This window comes from Hyla sarda, chromosome 1 (genome assembly GCF_029499605.1).
Source record: "Hyla sarda isolate aHylSar1 chromosome 1, aHylSar1.hap1, whole genome shotgun sequence".
NCBI lineage: Eukaryota > Metazoa > Chordata > Amphibia > Anura > Hylidae > Hyla > Hyla sarda.
In genome coordinates, this window is record NC_079189.1 from 437,382,796 (window position 1) to 437,402,144 (window position 19,349).

At 42.1% G+C, this 19,349-nt stretch overlaps 1 protein-coding gene across 7 annotated transcripts in view; it reads right to left on the reverse strand.

The window, feature by feature from the left end:
- HIC2 (HIC ZBTB transcriptional repressor 2) overlaps nt 1-19,349 on the reverse strand; it is a 60,124-nt gene that overhangs the window by 22,528 nt on the left and 18,247 nt on the right. The gene's annotated exons all lie outside the window — the stretch shown is intronic.

A 19,349-nucleotide genomic window follows, 5' to 3' on the forward strand; every position in this document is an offset into this window, starting at 1 on the left:
CCTATTCCCATCAAGATTAATCTCTGTATGTGGGTACTGAAGGTAGCCCTACACTGTGGACCGCTGTGCAGGCGATACTTCTTGCAGTAGCTTAACGTATGATTTGGACAGATTTCTATTTTTTTTCTTTTAAGGAAAACTGCAACTACAGTTTGAGTCAAAGCCAGAAGTGGATCCAGTAGATAGAAGAAGTATAAGTCCTTACTTTAGATTTCCCATTTCTTTTGAATTTATTTCTGCTTTGTCTCAAATACTGCAGTGGCAGTTTAAAACAGAAAAAAATGTTTCTGCTCTTTTTTTGTTTAAATCAACTGGTGCCAGAAGGTTAAACAGATTTGTAAATTACTTCTATTTACAAGTCTTAATCCTTCCAGTACTCATCAGCTGCTGTATGCTCCACAGGAAGTGCTCTCTGCTGACTGTCAAGCAAATCCCCATAGCAAACCTCTCCTGCTCTGGACAGTTCCTGAGACAGACAGAGGTGTCAGCAGAGAGCACTGTGGTCAGGTAGAAAAGAAATTTAAAAAGAAAAGAACTTCCTCTAGAGTATACAGCAGCTGATAAGTACTGGAAGGATTAAGATATGTTAATAGAAGTCATTTACAAATCTGTTTAACTTTCTGGCACCAGTTGATTTAAAAAAAATAAAAAAAATGTTTTCACCAAAGTACCCCTTTAACCCCTTAAGGACGCAGGACGTAAATGTACGTCCTGGTGAGGTGGTACTTAACGCACCAGGACGTACATTTACGTCCTAAGCATAACCGCGGGCATCGGAGCGATGCCCGTGTCATGCGCGGCTGATCCCGGCTGCTAATCGCAGCCAGGGACCCGCCGGCAATGGCCGACGCCCGCGATCTCGCGGGCGTCCGCCATTAACCCCTCAGGTGCCGGGATCAATACAGATCCCGGCATCTGCGGGAGTTCGCGATTAAAATGAACGATCGGATCGCCCGCAGAGCTGCTGCGGGGATCCGATCATTCATATCGCCGCACGGAGGTCCCCTCACCTTCCTCCGTGCGGCTCCCGGCGTCTCCTGCTCTGGTCTGTGATCGAGCAGACCAGAGCAGGAGATGACCGATAATACTGATCTGTTCTATGTCCTATACATAGAACAGATCAGTATTAGCAATCATGGTATTGCTATGAATAGTCCCCTATGGGGACTATTCAAGTGTAAAAAAAAATGTAAAAAAATGTAAAAGTAAAAGTAAAAAAAAAGTGAAAAATCCCCTCCCCCAATAAAAAAGTAAAACGTCCGTTTTTTCCTATTTTACCCCCAAAAAGCGTAAAAAACATTTTTTATAGACATATTTGGTATCGCCGCGTGCGTAAATGTCCGAACTATTAAAATAAAATGTTAATGATCCCGTACGGTGAACGGCGTGAACGAAAAAAATTTTAAAAAGTCCAAAATTCCTACTTTTTTAATACATTTTATTAAAAAAAAAATTATAAAAAATGTATTAAAAGTTTTTTATATACAAATGTGGTATCAAAAAAAAAGTACAGATCATGGCGCATAAAATGAGCCCCCATACCGCCGCTTATACTGAAAAATAAAAAAGTTATAGGTCATCAAAATAAAGGGATTATAAACGTACTAATTTGGTTAAAAAGTTTGTGATTTTTTTTAAGCGCAACAATAATATAAAAGTATATAATAATGGGTATCATTTTAATCGTATTGACCCTCAGAATAAAGAACACACGTCATTTTTACCAGAAATTGTACGGCGTGAAAACAAAACCTTCCAAAATTAGCAAAATTGCGTTTTTCGTTTTAATTTCCCCACAAAAATAGTGTTTTTTGGTTGCGCCATACATTTTATGATATAATGAGTGATGTCATTACAAAGGACAACTGGTCATGCAAAAAATAAGCCCTCATACTAGTCTGTGGATGAAAATATAAAAGAGTTATGATTTTTAGAAGGCGAGGAGGAAAAAATGAAAACGTAAAAATTAAATTGTCTGAGTCCTTAAGGCCAAAATGGGCTGAGTCCTTAAGGGGTTAAATACAAAGTATCAGACACACTGAAACCCAGCAAACCAAAGTCCTCTTTCCACTGAAATCTGCCATCAGGTGAAGGTTGTGACACATTAGGGTATGTTCACACTGAGGAATTGGAGAGGAATTCTTGCGTAAAAATTCTGCTGCGGAATTTCCTTTTTTTTTTCGTGCAGAAATATAGGAGGAAATTTTTATTTTTATTTTTTTTTTTGCTGGACGAAACCACCAATTAGAATTTCCATTTTTTTTATTTATTTCCGCACAAAAAAGAGTTTGGAGGTGAGGTAAAAAAAATTAAAAAAAAAAAAAAAAAAAAAACATTGCGGGAATTTAGACGTGGATTCCGCATGAAGAAAGAACATGTTCATTCTTCATGTGGAACAGAACTTCGCATGCGGAAATTCCTCAGTGTGAACTGAGGAGCGGAATTCAATTCAAATCGATGGGGTTTGGCACTGCTGAATGAATTGAGCTAGTGGAATTACTCGTGGAAATTCCTCTCCAATTCCTCAGTGTGAACATACCCTTAGACGCCAGGAGGGTTTAGCTATCGTTGTCTAATGTGTATATATACCTTAAACTAATCAGATGGTGAGCTTATATGTCGTCATGTCTATAGGGGGAAGATGCTTTCCTGTGTGTCACAATTTCTTCCTAACTACAATGAAGCAATAATTCATTCTATGGAAAGGATGTGTGTGTGAAGGGGTGGGGGGGGTGCGCTGGGGTTCTAGAGGGACTGACGCAGGTCAGTAGACACTGTAGACTCCATAGTAATAAACAGAAACCTCTTTTCCCAGCCAGGCATAAGTAATTCCACATGGCTATGTAAGCTATGGGTTAAAAGAAAAAAGAAAGCTTGAAGCTAATAAATAAATACACCCATCGGGAATGCTGCCAGTTTGCCAACATAAGTCTGTTTTGCTTTCAGTGCGCGGATGACCTGGAGCGAAGGAAATGCTTTTCCAGGAATTTCTGACACTCGTTACCATTCACGCTATGTAAGCTGGCATCTGCCCATGTAACTCAAGAGCTCGGGCAGAGAACAGGAACAATTAATTACATACTGAATACGTTGTCTTATGCTAAACGGCTTATGTTTAAAATCACCCTAACAGAAGAAGATATAGCTTAAAGGGGTTCTCTGCTTTACACAATCCCTACTTGACAATAACTGATCACAAAGTGTTCCTCTGCAGGAAACTCTAGTGATTAGCTGTTATCTGTGAGGAAACCATACTGTTTAATTTCCCTACAGCACCTCCAGAGGGAAAATTAGGCATTACAAAAGTGGCCCATTCAAATCAAAGGCCTGTATGTGTAATGCAGAAAATAACTTTGTAAATCGTTCTCTTCTCTGGGAGGTAGATAAGAATCCTTAATAGGGGACCCCCCACCATTTTATTAACTCAGAATTCCCTAATAGGGTACATTACTGTAGACTATCCCTATGATAAATATGCAGCGTTAGAGGGATCTGCCAGCTGTTTATATCTAACATTAATTTATGTTGTAGGCTTCTAATAGTTTTTCTCCATGTGACTGACCTTGAAGCAAACCTAAAAAGGGGCTAATGCTAACTATGATGACTAAATGAATAATTCGGGCAGTTCAGCTTTGTTTGTTTCTTATAAAAAAGCTCTATGTAATCATTTAAATGACTGGTTCAGTAACAGGCATGGCTCACATCCTTACAGGGATGATGTGGGGTGCTAAAAGTGGCTTCTTCCTTTGATTTCCCTGGGTCTGGACTTCAGCCAGCCTTGCTAGTAAAGACCCCGCAGTTTGGAATGCTTTCAATGTGTTTCCTTCACACAGGCTGATTCATGCTTTACAAGCCTGACCTACATGTTACAGTCATGCAGATACGCACTGCAGGACAACCATCTCTGTCCAGATAGTGTACACACGCTGCCCAGATGACATGTGAAGGAAGAGGAATGTGGATGGGTCTTCCTTACATTTCAATACTGAAAGAGTCATTCAAGGATTTTTTTTGTGAAGCTTTCTTTGATAATATAAAATGGATAGTGTAGGAAGGAGTCAAAGATGGGATAAAGTAGCATTTAGCACAGTACATATTTTTGGCACCATTTAACATGATTGCGGGACATTTTGGTCCTGCTCTCAACACCGGAATCCATCCATAAACCAAGCCCCGTGGGTACCTTCAGGGGAGAGCTCTAAAGGATGCTGGACACACTTATCACACAGAGTGTTTCCGTTGGTTGATGCATTATTGGAATAAAGAAAAAAGCCCCCGAGTAATGGAGATGCTTTCAGGGAGATGGAGAATGGCTCTTGATCTGTAATGCAGAAGGGTGAGAGGCCAGAAAGAAATGAGCTTATGTATTATTCACAGCGTACCCGGAGAATAACCAAGACAGGAGCCAGGAACATGGCAAAGGAAAAAGCATACTAAACAGATGTGTGATTCAGTCATGGGTTGTTTTTTTCTCTTTGCACATTCATCCAACTAATCCATCCTACTAGGTCCTACAGTTGAAGAGTATATTCAATAGTATGCATAATACCAAATCATAGGCCAGTATGGTGGTGCCTATTAAGTTAGACTATGGAGAAAAAGATAAAAGGAATTTGTGTCTCTATAAATGGTGACAATTTCTCTTTATGTGATAGATTAATGGACTATTATCTGCCATGAGGTCACAAGCCCATTAACAACAATACAGGGAATTCAGCAGGTTCCTCCCAAAATTGCACAATCATCACCTCTGTATGTGGGTGTAGAACAGAAATTGCTCATGTTATGTCACTGTACGGATAACACACATACTTAGTGCAATTTCTACTGTAGTTTTATAGCAAGGTATTATCTTAATGACATTGTTCATGCTGGATTAGGAAAATTATGGAGGATGACCGATTCCAAAAAGACAAAATACAGATTCAGACACATTAGAGAAGACACTTGCAATGAGAAGCTGACTATTTGCCCTGATTATTAGCCTATAACAAAAAATTTGGGGGTCGAATATTTTTTATTAGAGTTTTCCAAACAATACAGAAAAAAATAAAAATAAACACATTACAAGCATATACTGTATAGTTCAAGAAGTCAAATCAAAAATGCATTGTAAATAGTGAATAAAACACAGTATACCCGGGGGTACAGAATATACACACAGGGTAGGTAACCCAAACCCCGGGGGGATTGGGACAGTGAACAGTACCACCCAATAAGGAAAGGGCTAAATCGAGTCAAGGTAATTCCAGTAAGCTCATAGAGCCCCTGAGAGACTCCATGCTGTACCACTCCATGTAGAGAAAGGGGCACACAATGTCAGCAATCTCCTGCATACTAAAGTGCCTCACTATAAAGGGTTTCCACTTGAGGAAGAACTGCTTAAGACACGTAAGTTTATGCCTATCAACATCAATCCTATCAAACCCCAGGAAGAGCTTCATTTGAGCTATCACCATAGACAAGTCCAGTGTTATGTCAGAGCCATCTGGTGAAGAGGCCACATGGACAATCTGGGGGGGGCCTGCTTCCCTCCCCATCCTCCGGCGGACAAAGTTGATGGAAAAGCATGCCCCTCGTGATCATAGGGACTCTCACCCCCTCCCCAATGGTCATAAATATAACCCGCCACTAGTTCCCAACAAGACTTAGAATGAGTGCAAGTCCACACACCGTGATACAAATTGGTCAGTGGGAAGAGACACTAAGGACAGCTTGTTATTCTATTCGAAAATCAGGAGAGGGGAGAATATTAAAGCCATAAAGTGCAGCATGAGCCATTTTAAAGTAAGTCTCTCTCCAGAGTTCATTAATGACACACTTGCGCACTGTCATCCACCCAGAGAGAATGGCCTCACTCAGTTCCTCATCACCGGTCCATCTCTCCCACGTACAGGATAGTTTATGTGGATCAACTTTCAGGAACCTGTTACGACAGGCCAAATATAAGGTCGAGATGGAAGAACGTCTGGGCCCCGTACCGATTACAGTATCTAAAGTGTGAGTGAGGGATTCCCGCGTGAGATCACGGAGCCTGCTAGTACAAAATGCATACACCCGATTGGCATATAACATATGACAACTAGGGAGAGCAAATTTAGCCGGAAGTTCAGAGGGCGGGTGTCACCTACAATACTCCTTATTCATAAGGTCCCCCACCACCGAGACACCTTTCTCTTTCCAAAGGGATAACCAAGGAGAGGAACCCCCTTGCGGGAAGTCTGTTTGATGCAGCAGGGGCATCCTCTTGGAAAGGAGAGGCCAAAAACCTTACGGATCTCCTTTCAAGAAACAATAGTATCTCTTTGAGAACGCTGTATGAAGTAAGGACAACAAATCCCACGGGGCTGCTAGATCACGTTCCAGTGACACATTAGAATAAAAAGGAGAAACCATGAAGCCAGTCCATCACACGCCAGGTTATAGCCCACTATAGGCTACACTCAGCCTCGCACAACATGAGCTTCTGCAAACCTAAGCGAGGACGCTTACCTTGCCAAATAAAGCGGGTAACCGCTGACGTGAGACGCTTAACATCTGTGTGCTTGAGCAGGATATGGAGAGTCTGGAGAGGATACAACAGTCTAGGGAAACTGACCATTTTCAAAAGATGACATCGGCCAATAAAAGTCAGTGGCAGGGTCTCCCACCTACGCAATTCAGAGAAGATTTTACAAAAGAGAGACGGGTAATTAAGGGAATACAGGAAATCAGGTGTCTTACCTATTTTGATTCCCAGATACTGAATATAAGAGGACGCCACAGACACCCCCAGGTTCCCCACCGCCCCAAGCCAGCACAGAGGCAAACAAACCCAAAGGAAGGAGTTCACTCTAAGACATGTTAATTTTATAACCCGATAGACTCCCAAATTAAGAAATAAATTCTAAAATGCGAGGGGCGTCCCTGGCCGGTTGACTAAGATATAAAAGGACATTATCTGCAAACAGTGACATCTTCACTTCTGAGGAGCCCACTCTCACCCCCAAGTATAGATCCGATGATTGTAAATAGTGCGCCAAGAGTCCAATGGCCAGATCAAACAAGAGGGGAGAGAGTGGGCACCCCCTGTCTAGTGCCCTTATGAAGGGTGTTGACAAGTTCCCCAGCGTCGAGACCCTGGCTGTGAGATCCTTGTACAAACCAGCCAATAAAAATGAAAACCTGCTACTGATTCCAAACTTCTCTAACACCAGGCCCAGCCAATCCCAATGCACCTGTAACAACTTTTAAGGAAAAATTGGTTATTAACGCTCAGTCATAAACTGTTGCCTACGGTACGATCGACTGATCATGAATATGATGGTTGTAAATGTAGTGATACCTAAATAAAGCTGAACAAACCAATGGTCATCATGTATATGGTCAGCCTCACACTGAACCCTTGTAAAAACATGGCATCTAGATTCTATTCAGTGAGACCATCTGCTCCTGACTGGCAGAACAGCATAGTCTTCTGTGCTATTCTTCTTGGGGTAAAATGGAAACATATTCATTACAAAATAGAACATAACCAGTGTAAGCAGAGCCTAAATGCAAGCATCTCGGAGGAATTTAGTTTATACAGTACATTACTTTCTAAAGCGCAACACAGAAATTGTTGCAGCTTTCCTATAAATCTGAAGTTTAAAGAAACCCATGTATTTGCTGTTAATAAAAGGTTTGCCATTTATTAATCTGCCCTTAGCCCCAGAATACATCAGCTTTCTAGCTGTACTCTCGAATACATTGAGGAACAAACAAAAATGTATTTTCTCCTGATATTTGTTATTGTTAGTATCAATGTCATCTCAGTGCAGAATGCTGCAGAGTATATGCTATCAACTTCTAATATTTACCCTTGGGATCTATAAACAGCAGTTCGGGATTGGTATTCATGCCACATGGATCCCAAATACAGCTAGGTGCATTTTAATAGGGCATGTATACTACTGCATTTTTATTCAGCATACTAATACCATCTATTGTAATGTTAAGTGCATCAAGCCTGCTGGAAATCCCTCCCATAGGAGAAAATTTGCATTGAGAATTATGATACATAATTCGCACTCAAATATAATATAATATATTTGGGATCGACCGATATCGATAATCTGTGGCCTTTCAGGCCGATAGCCGATAACTTATACCGATATTCTGGTATAAGTTATTGGCTATTTCTCCCCCGCCCCCCCCCCCCCCCACCTCCACCTCCCCTCGGCCCCGAAGAAGCGGACGCTTTAAATCAATGAACTGCAGCTGCTTTTGCGGGGCCAGAGACCACCGCCGCCACCCGCTACTCTCCCCCTGCCTGTCCTGGGGTCCTCCTGAGTCCAACCCCCCCCCCCCCCCTCCCAATCCTCTGGCTGGAGACTGCCGCCGCCCGCTTCTCTCCCCCTGCCGGTCCTTAGTCCAACCACCGCCGCTGCCACATTGCCTCCCCCATCCCCGGTTTTATAATTACCTGTTCCTGGGGCCCGGGGCCCGCGCTACTTCTGGATCCAGCGGCGTCCTGAGCTGTCACTGTGCGCGCTGATGGTGACGTCGCGTTGAGGACGTCACAGGAGCCAGAAGTAGCGCGGACCCCGGTAATTATAAAACCAGGAATGGGGAAGGCAATGGGGCAGCGTCTGTCTCTGGTCAGGGCAGGGCATTATCGGCAAGGTAAAATCGTGAATATCGTCCGATAATATCGGCTGATCCCTAATTTATTTATATACACACACACACACACACACACACACACACTTATTTAACCTTTTTAAAAGGCCTTTTACATGGGCCAATTAAAAAGGCCTCTTATTGCCCAGTGTAAAAGACCCAGCGATCAGCCAAAGAACACGTAAACATTGGGATCGAGTGGCACATCTGCACGTGTAAACATGGTGGGTGGAGATTTATTCACCATTATTTTGAGTAGAGGAATAGTGGTGCACTTGCCCATCGCAACCAGATTCCTTTTTTTTTCATTTTTAAAAGAGACCTCTGAAAAATGAAAACAGCAATCCGATTAGTTGATATGGGCAACTGCACCACTATTCCTTTACACAGGTTTTGATAAATTTCCCCCGAGATGTGCTGCTGACAAAGTAAAGGGCTGCAGGAATGAGCCAATCGATCAACGCTCATATTGGGCAGTGGTCTAAAACCAATTTTAAACAGACTTTACATAGGAAGTTATACTTGCTACATCACATTGATAAAATAGACTAGAATAGAAAAAAATCCAGGGCATTCCCTATCCATCGGTCACATGGTAAAGTGGAAATCCATAGAATGCAGAAAATGGGTGAATATATCCCCATTTCCCCAATAGAGGCTAAAAAAAAAAAAAAAAGTGTCCAGTAACCTAAATAAAGTAGTATACTTCACAGTAATCATTGCTTTTACATGGAAACCTTTTAAAAGGAGTACACCGGGACCATGTCAGGTGGCGGGTGATCCGAAACCCCTCACCATCTCCCACACGGCGCCCTGGCTCTCCTTCTAAATGGAGTGTATCGACCGCGGACAAGCCCCCTCCTTGTATCTCTATGGGAGAGCCTGAGATTCCTTAGTGCAGTGTTAAAGCTCTTCCAGAGAGATGCTTCGTGCGGTGGTCGACACGTCCCATTCAGGAAGCAAGTCGGGGCACCAGACGGGAGATCACTGGTGTCCCAGTGGTTTCCATCCTCCCCCCGAAAATGATGATGAGAGAGCCTCCAGCTGTATACCTCTAATGTATACAGAATGCACCTGTGCCAATTCAAAAAGCATAAAACCTTAAGGACCTGTCACGTGCAACAATTTTGGTGGTAATGGTCTGATATTGTTATAGGCAGCAATAGCTGTGGTTAATTTTCTCCTATAGATCATGTAGCCGATAATGATTGCAATAAGTGACTAATTCTTGTTACCAGCGCTGTGATAACGGCCCTCCGAAAATGCGCTTTTCATTTTACTTCTACACTCCAGTATGTGTGCAAGCATGTGGCACAGATGGCTAGATCTGTCACTGTGCACTTCCTGTGTGTTAACAGGTATTCACTAAAGCTCCATACACAGCAGTAAGTGGGAGGATTACCCAGGCTGGTGGTTTGCTGGGCCCAGTTCCAGCAGCGGTCACACCTGACGCTTACAGAAGAACAGGTAGGGCAGCCCGTGAGGCCTTTTATCTGTGCGGTGTCTGCATTTATCTTGGCGACGGATCAAACCTTGCTTCATTGTGCTTGGCATTATTACAGAACAGACTTTTCAGGAATTGCTTGTGCTAACCATTAACCCATTCAGAAGAAAGAGGTGAAGAAAATAAAAGGAAGCAATATACTGTTCCTGTTTACTCATGATTGCAAAAAATAAAATAAAAAGAAAGGATATATCGCAACAGTGTCCGAAAAAGGATTGATGCATTAACACGTGAAGAATTCCCATGCCATCAGGACCGGGAATATTTAGGGTGTCTTCGCAATTTGATATTATTTTCCGACATTAAAAACACATTTAAAATGCTTGCTTCACCTGACCGATACCTCTGCAATTTTCGGACCCACTCGTCCTATATGGCTATGTATCCAATAATGCAGAACCTTCTTAAATGCTCACATGAAAAGCAGGTAATATCAACAACACGTACAGTAGAAGATACGGAGCACTCACCCGGTTACTTGCTTGAATAAATTGTTAGGCAGGGGAGCGGTGCACGAATGTATTCGAATATGAAATAAAGTATCTCCGTATCTTCTACTGTTCGTGTTGTTTAAAATGCTTGCATTCTTTTTAAAAACCTAATAAGGTGTTGTTTTTATTTTTATTATTATTATTATTATTATTATCTTTTTTTTTTTTTTTTTTTAGTGCCTATAGACAAGCGAGAGAAGCAGGAGACTGGTCTGTATTACAGTAATGAATGGTTGGCCATATGTGGCTGAAATGCAGCAGCCAATGGCTGCAAGATTTTGCCAGAAAAATCATGTGACCGTTGACTGTTGTGTTGCGGATGGTTGTGTGTCTTCTCCTTACAAGATAAATAACACTGGGTATAACACTGTTTACAACAAATTGCTTTCATTACAGGTGGAAATAAATTTTTTCACAAGTCAATTAGAATCATTCAAGAAAACAACTTGGCATGGTTAGCTTTTTGCAGGGGTCAGGGATTTAGCAACTGAAACTTTTAAAATGGTCACAAATCTGAGCAACTAACATCTCTGCAGCCCAGAAAACATTTTTTTAACTTGTCTACATTTAAACTGCTTTACTATTTATTAAGACCGCGTACCTCTGATTAACGTGGGTATGTTCAATCACAGAATGTCCTCTGTCTCCCCACAAATCACCCGCCGGTTTTAACCTCTAAAATTCCAAGCCCCATTGACTAATGGACTTTTCTGGATGGATTCCACCAAAAGAATGAACATGTTCATTCTTTTTTGGTGGAATCAAATTCCTCATAGTGGGGGAGAGTTATCAAAACCTGTCCAGAGGAAAAGTTGCCGAGTTGCCCATAGCAACCAGATTGCACTTTTTCTCTGGACAGGTTTTGATAAATCTCGCACACAGCATGTTTTGCTACAGAACTTCCAATGTGTGAACTGATCAGCAGAATCCCATTGAGATTAATGGAAATTCCAAGCCCGTAGCATGGACAAGGGAAAGCGCCACAGAAGACGATAAATAGTGCATAGATCAGTTTCCGTTTGGTTCACAAGACGCTGCTGTTTGTCAGCAATCTTCTAACCACATAGATCAATTCTCACAAAGAACATGGAATTTACTGAATTAAAATGTTCCAAATAAAATGAGGTAACCTGACCTCTGGTTCCCCCACACCTGGCATGGACACCATCCTGCAGGATTCAGTGCAGTGGTTGCTTGGAGAAATATCAATCCACTCAACAACCATGAAACACCTAATTAGATGTAAGCTCATAAAATACCCAGATAAAAAATCCTCAAAGTCAATACCGTCATAATGCTACATGGCACTGATTAACTAGGCCCAGATGAATTTAAAATCATTTCTATTTTTTTAAGCCTATAAAACATCTAATATTCCATTTTACATAGTTAAGATGCCAGGAAGAGATGGCAGTATGCTCAATGATGAATGTCATATGCAGAGAGGGACTTACCTCTGAATAATAAAAGGGCAGTTTGCACTGACCCCTTGGGGTCAAACTGATTTAAATAATTAAACCTGGGACTGTCACCCACCCCCTGTAAATAATAGCCCTGAAGACATCAGGATCAGATTTCTAGTGAAAAGCTGGCCACTTGCAGGGTTGCAATTTATCTCTCTTTTCTTCTCTCCTTTGTGCTGAGAGGCATCAGGAAATGTGCCATCCAAGAGGTCTCCCCAACCACTCGGCACTTGATAAACAATACGTAGTGACTCAGGGAAACATAAAACAAACAGCCAACTGCTCGGCTTTAACATCAGTGCGGTCTAAACACTGTAACCTACCTGAATCCAGGCATTCAACTATTGCCAAAGCTTGCACGTGGCACTTTATAATTAAAGACCAACAAAGAAAAGAAAGAGGGCTGGGGGGGGTGCAATAATTACACAGATGGCAGGAGAAGCAGCTCCTGATCTTAACCCCATGGCAAGAGACAACATGGCTTAGACAAAAGACCAAAGCCCACATCTCCCAAAATCAAGACACTTTCTACTTTAAGAAATATACCATGCAATGATCTTCTGAAAACACCTACAGGTAATATGCGCCAACTTAGAGTTGCTGCCAAGTAACTTAATTAAAACAATAAATAATTTACCACCCAAACACCCTTGGAACAGTACCTATATTAACATGCAAATTACACCGCAGCTACAAGACAAGAGGCTTAAGGGGCTAGAAAGAACAACCTCACGTTATAGAAAAAGATTTGCTTTATAGACAAAATGTTTTCTTTAAAACCTAATTCATACTTTGTATTTTGAGGCAGTTTTCACATGAAATTTATTCTAAACCAAAGCAGGACAGAGTTTAATGGGAAACAAAATAAAGATTCACTTGCTTCACTTTGTAAGTGTAGACTGGGCCCAAGACCTAAAGGGATTTTATGACGTCTAAATAAATAAACAGTAAAAAATAAAGAAAAACAATTGCCATCTACTTTTCAAATTCAGCACTGTTTACAAACTACAGATGACGGGGTGCACTAACCACTCCCTGTTGTCATTGCTGGACAATGACAGGTAATTCCTACCCTGTCCCTTGAAACAAAAGAGACAGCGCTCCATAGTGCTCAGGTGGATGTCACGCTTACCAAAATGGGTTACACTCCACCAAGTGCAACAATGGATCAAGGCATAAAGATCAAAGGAAATGAGGTGTCCGCAGCCACTCCACGTCTCTTAAGGTACAGATACAACGGGGGGTAGAACTCCAAGGTGTAGACGGGATAAAAGGGCGCTGGACAACCACATAGCTAGACCAAACGTTTATTCACCCATAATGTAACGTGTTTCACAGCACAGCTGCTTCATCAGGCTAAATAAGATCCTGATGAAGTAGTTGCTGTGAAACACGTTGCATTATGGGTGAATAAACGTTTGGTCTAGCTATCTGGTTGTCCAGCGCTCTTTTATTCCATCTACACCTTGGAGTTCTACCCATGTGGTATCTGTACCCTGTCCCTTGGAATATTGGAAAAATGTTGTAAATCATATGGCAAAGGGCATTTTCACCAATTTTTCTGAGACAGATTTTCAGTTGTCAAAGCCTATGTATACTGGTTTCTTTTTTTGAGAGGATGTGCCTCTAGAAGACAATTTATCTATGCATTGTAGGTTGGTTTTCTAAACATGTATTATTGGTGCAATCTGAGGCTTAAAGGGGCTTTCCAGGACTTTTTAATTGACCACCTACCCCCAGGATAGACTATCAGTATCTGATCGAGAGTGTCAGCAATCCTGCAGCTCAGCTGTTCGGCAGAACAGCAGCACCCAGATGTACACAACTTACAAGACAAAAAGCTTGGCTCTGTTCATTGTGTAGTGGCCATGCCTGGTTACTGTAGCACAGCTCTCATTCACTTCAGTGGGAGCTGTGCTGAAGTAAACCAACAAGGGCCATTTGACAATGAAGGAAACCAAGGCTTCATGCTTCCCTCACATTACACATGCCAAGTGCCAACACCATACTGATGGGATATTGATGGTCTATCCAGTGACAAGAATGACAACTAAAATGTCCTGGAAAACCCCCTTAGGAAATGGCTATAGGAAAAGTTCCTAGTAGGACTTGTATGGAAAGCTAGCTAACATGTAGTAACACAAATTTCTAAAATAATGGTAAAGGGGTTACCCACCATAAGGTGATTTTAGTACGTACTTTTCAGACAGTAATGGACATGCTTAGGAACGATCTGTGCTTGTCTTGGGGCTAAACGGCTATGTTGTGAGATTAACACTGTGGCTAGCTTTTTGTGAACTGATATTTCCTGTGTGAGTTTTCTTCTTTTGCCTACAAATCCCAGAATTCATTGAAACAAATGAGCTGCATCCATTCAAAAGACCTGTGGTTTTCAATCAGGGTGCCTACAGCTGTTGCATTAGTTGCAGATTGATGTCTCTCCCACTAAGCGATCCCTCCACCCATTGAAGCAGACAGGCTCCCTGTCATCAGCTGACTAGTGAGTCAGGTCTCGGCCACATTGCAACCTGGGAAAAATCTGAGACAACAGTCATTTTGTATGCTGTTAAAAATAAATATTGGGGGAAAATAAGAATTGTGAGAAAACTGTCACACACAGGTACAGACACTATATTATGAACTACACTAACTTTAAAGCCCCTGTAACATAGTCACACCAAAAAAAATCCTGGAATACCCCTTATAGTTGTAAAACACACAATTTAAATACTACAGAGCATTACCAGCCATGTGAGGGATCTGATGTATTCATGAGATTCAGGTACCCCCAACAGCTTTCTCCCATTACTGTACATAAAAGGAGAAATCTATTTTGTCATTAGTGGGTGGATAAAGGATTCCCGCATCTCATGAACACATCAGATTCCTGCCTCACAGCACTGGCATAGTGCTGCAACTATTGTGTGTTTTTTTGGTTCACATAATTTACAATGGACCCAGTGCCCAATGGACCCCATTGACTATAAAAGTCAGGTTTCCATCATTTTACCTGACAAAGCAGCACTGCATGCTATATTGGCCAGATTTTTTGACAGGAGCTCCATTATAGTGCCGGGCGGTATGACCAAAAATGTGTATCACTGTATTTTTCAAACTTATGGCGGTTCCTTGGTATTTTTTTTCCCCCCTCATTTCCACCTAACCCCCCCCCCCTCCCCCTTTGAATGAATTATCATCCACAGTGCGCTGGGGAACTAATCATATATGACCTGCGGGCGCTGCTCTGCTTTTCCGCCACCTCCCCCCCCCCCCCGCCACACACCGAATGAACTATCAGCCCCAACACGCTGTCGGGGGACTAATCATGTTACCCGCAGGCGCTGCTCTCCTCCTCCTCCTGTGAGCCGCGGCGCTGGAAATGAGTGAGTGGTGAGCCATGGGCGCAGGATGGAGAATGTAAGCTGCCACCTCACCCTGCAAGCGCTAAAAGCCAGTGGGCGCTGCACAACTTCTGATCAGAAGCTCTGCAGCGCCCGCGGCCCACAGGCTTTCTGCATTTGCAGGGGGAGGTGACAGCTTCCGTTTTTTCAAACAGAAGTCCTGCGCCTCATAACTCATTCATTTCCAGTGCTGCGGCTCACAGGAGGAGAAGGAGCGCAGCGCCTGTGGGTAACATGATCAGTCCCCATTGGGGACAGCGCTGCAGCTGATAATTCATTTGAGAGGGGGGGGGGGGGGGAGGAGTGGCACAACTGGTATTACAGTATAGGGAAAAATTCATAAACAGAGAAAAACAGACCGGTATTCGGTATGAACTGGTATACCCCCCCAGCACTACCTCATCACACAAATGTGAACAGAGCCTTAAACTGTTGGCTCAACCGAATTTATTGCATATTCATACATAAGTTGCCCTCAAAGAAGGCAGCATAAAAGGAAACTAAAGGGTCCCTTTAAATGGGCACTGTCATTTGCAAAAACGTTTTATATAAATGTGGATAACAACATTATAAGTATACTATATTATACATTGGTTAAAAAAAAAATAATTAGATTATATATATATATATATATATATATATATATATATATATTTATATATGCTTTCTTGTCCCTGCAGCTATTGCCTGTGTGTGTGTATCTGTGCAGACACAAAATACAGGAAATGTGACAAGCAGGGTTCCGTGACATGTCCCTGGCTAACATAGCAGGCGGATTGTCCCATCCACATTTCCTGTATTTTGTCCAAGCTAAGACACATAGGCAAAAGTTGCAGCATTTGTTTGCCAAAAATATGCACACTTTTTAACCAATGTATATTACAAGTTATGTAATGAGTTTTTAAAAAGCCACACATATGTCTATGGCAAAAGAAAAAACAAGAAGGATGAGGGAAAATCTATGGCTTAGCCCCATGTATCATGCTGGAGCAGATCAGTGGCACATTCGTGGCTGAAACCGGTGCATCAGCCCCTGATATCTGCAGTGGATATTCTCGTTATTGGCATGTCTGGCCTAACCCTAATATGAGAAATTATCATAGATCACTTAATTTGCCTGGATTGCAATATTAAATAAAAAGGCTGGTAAAAGGGTTTTTAACCTGGCTGACAACTCATGCAGTGGCTAACAGATTACAACTTGTGCAGGACATATAGCTTGTACCACAGACTAATACAGAATGAAGGAAATAGTAATATTAGGTAAGAACCTGTAATATCAAGACCAGTAGAAAGGTACCGAAATAGTCAATAGTGCTGTGTATTATATTTGTATATAATCTCTTAAAGGTACATGGAGAACCTACCTCCTTCGCTTTGCCAGCATACTGGTAGAAGAGCAGATAGAAACATGTTTGTAAGAGGGAAAAGAATGCCACCCGTGTCAGAAGGTTATAATTTCAAACAGGCTTCTGCCTAGAAGGAGAGCCAGGGGCACAAGGAGGGAAAAGCGAGTGACGACTGTATGTTTTACATTCCAGGTGTGCTGCTAAGCCAGTAACATCCACAACCATACAGATTTAGGCTGAATTATTGCTCTTAAGTCTTTTCACCTAAAATCTGCCGTCTTCCCACCACTATGTAAACAGTCTTAAAGGGGTACTCCAGCCCTAAGACTTCTTATCCCCTATCCAAAGGATAGGGGGATAAGATGTCTGATTGTGAGGGTCCTGCCTCTGGGGACCCCCCCTATCTTGCATGCAGCACCAACCTCTGGGAGCTGCACGCTGTGCTGCAGCCTCAGAGTCTGGCAGGTCACAACTACAGGTCCGGAGTATCGGGACCCCACGATTTTGCCCCCATGTGACGTCACGCCCCACTCCTGCAATGCAAGTCTATGGGAGGGGGCGTGGTGGCCAGAGGTGAGTGCTGTAGGCGAGATAGCGGGGGTCTCCAGAGGCGGGATAGGGGATAAGATGTCTTAGGGCCGGAGTACCCCTTTAAAAAGTTCAGTTTAGCAGGTTCTGCATGTGCATTTTACCACAGTACATAGATGTGCAGACTTGGTAAATGAACGTTTTTGAAGCAGAATTAAAAAATATCTTTTTCATGCAACAGTTTTAGAGGGAAAAAAAAACCTGCCATGGCCTAGGCACAGCGTTACCAATAGGAAATCTATTTTACTTTGTAATAGTTTAGATCAAGCTTGTTTCCAAGAGCAATGGTTTTATCTTCCACCATCTTGTTAAACTGTAATGCATTCAAAGCAATCTGGTTCTCAAAAATCTCACATTAGATGCTGAATGTACAGGTAAAACATACAATGCCCTCCATCAACTGCAGTCACTCAGATACCATGTACCCCTTTCATTTAGGTAATATGTACCATGTACAGTGATCCCTCAACTTACAATGGCCTCAACATACAATAGTTTCAACATTCAATGGTCTTTTCTGGACCATTGTAACTTGAAACCAGACTCAACATACAATGCTATGGACAGTCCAGATCTGTGATACCTGTCACAACTGGAGGAACTGACCAATCAGAATGGGCATTTTACTGGTAAATCACCTGTATTACTGAAGTGCATGCACTGACTGGTGTCTGGTAGCGCCCCCTACAGTACAGGGAGGAACTACAAGTTCCGTACTACTCCTTACCTGTGCCAGGGTTAGCTGCTCCTTTGGACACCAAGTAAGACCAAGTAAGGACGGCTCCATTTGGGACACTATGTGTACTGTATAGGACCCTGAAGAAGCTTCTGTCCTCTACATAAACCATTGTTTCCCAACCAGGGTGCCTCCAGCTGTTGCAAAACAACAAATTGCTTGTAAATATATTTTCCTGTACAGTGGTCCCTCAAGTTATAATATTAATTGGTTCCAGGATTACCATTGTATGTTGAAACCATTGTATGTTGAGACCATAACTCTATGGAAACCTGGTAATTGGTTCTGAAGCCACCAAAATGTCATCCAAAAATAGGAAAAAGTGAGGATTAAAGAAAAATAAGTAGATAACTAATACAGATAAAGCAAATTCTTACATATAAAAGGAAATAGCTGCAGGAAGCTGTAAATCACTGTCTATGTCAGTGTTTCCCAACCAGGGTGCCTCCAGCTGTTGCAAAACTACAACTCCCAGCATGCCCGGACGGGCATGCTGGGAGTTGTAGTTTTGCAACAGCTGGAGGCACCCTGGTTGGGAAACAATGGTTTATGTAGAGGACAGGAGCTTCTTCAGGGTCCTATACAGTACACAGTGTCCCAAATGGAGCCGCCCTTACTTGGTGTCCAAAAGAGCAGCTAACCCTGGCACAGGTAAGGAGTACAGAACTTGTAGTTCCTCCCTGTACTGTAGGGGGTGCTACCAGACACCAGTCAGTGCATGCACTTCAGTAACAGAGGTGATTTACCAGTAAAATGCCAATTCTGATTGGTCAGTTCCTACAGTTGTGACACATTTCACAGATCTGGACTCTCCGTAGCATTGTATGTCGAGTCTGGTTTCAAGTTACAATGGTCCAGAAAAGACCATTGTATGTTGAAACTATAGTATGTTGAGGCCATTGTAAGTGTAGGGATCACTGTACAAATAATCAAACAAGGATAAATATTGATCAAAACTGTACAGACATAGAAATGTAATGATAGTAAAGGTTTAACACTCATCAGGAGAAAATAGGATTATTATGCTAGCTACAAGTCGCATGGGGATCACATAAAAAATAAAATATATATATATATATATATATATATATATATATATATATATATATATATATATATATATGTGGATTAGTTGGAGTCACAATGTGTCCCTGATTTTTGCACAAAACTTTAGGTC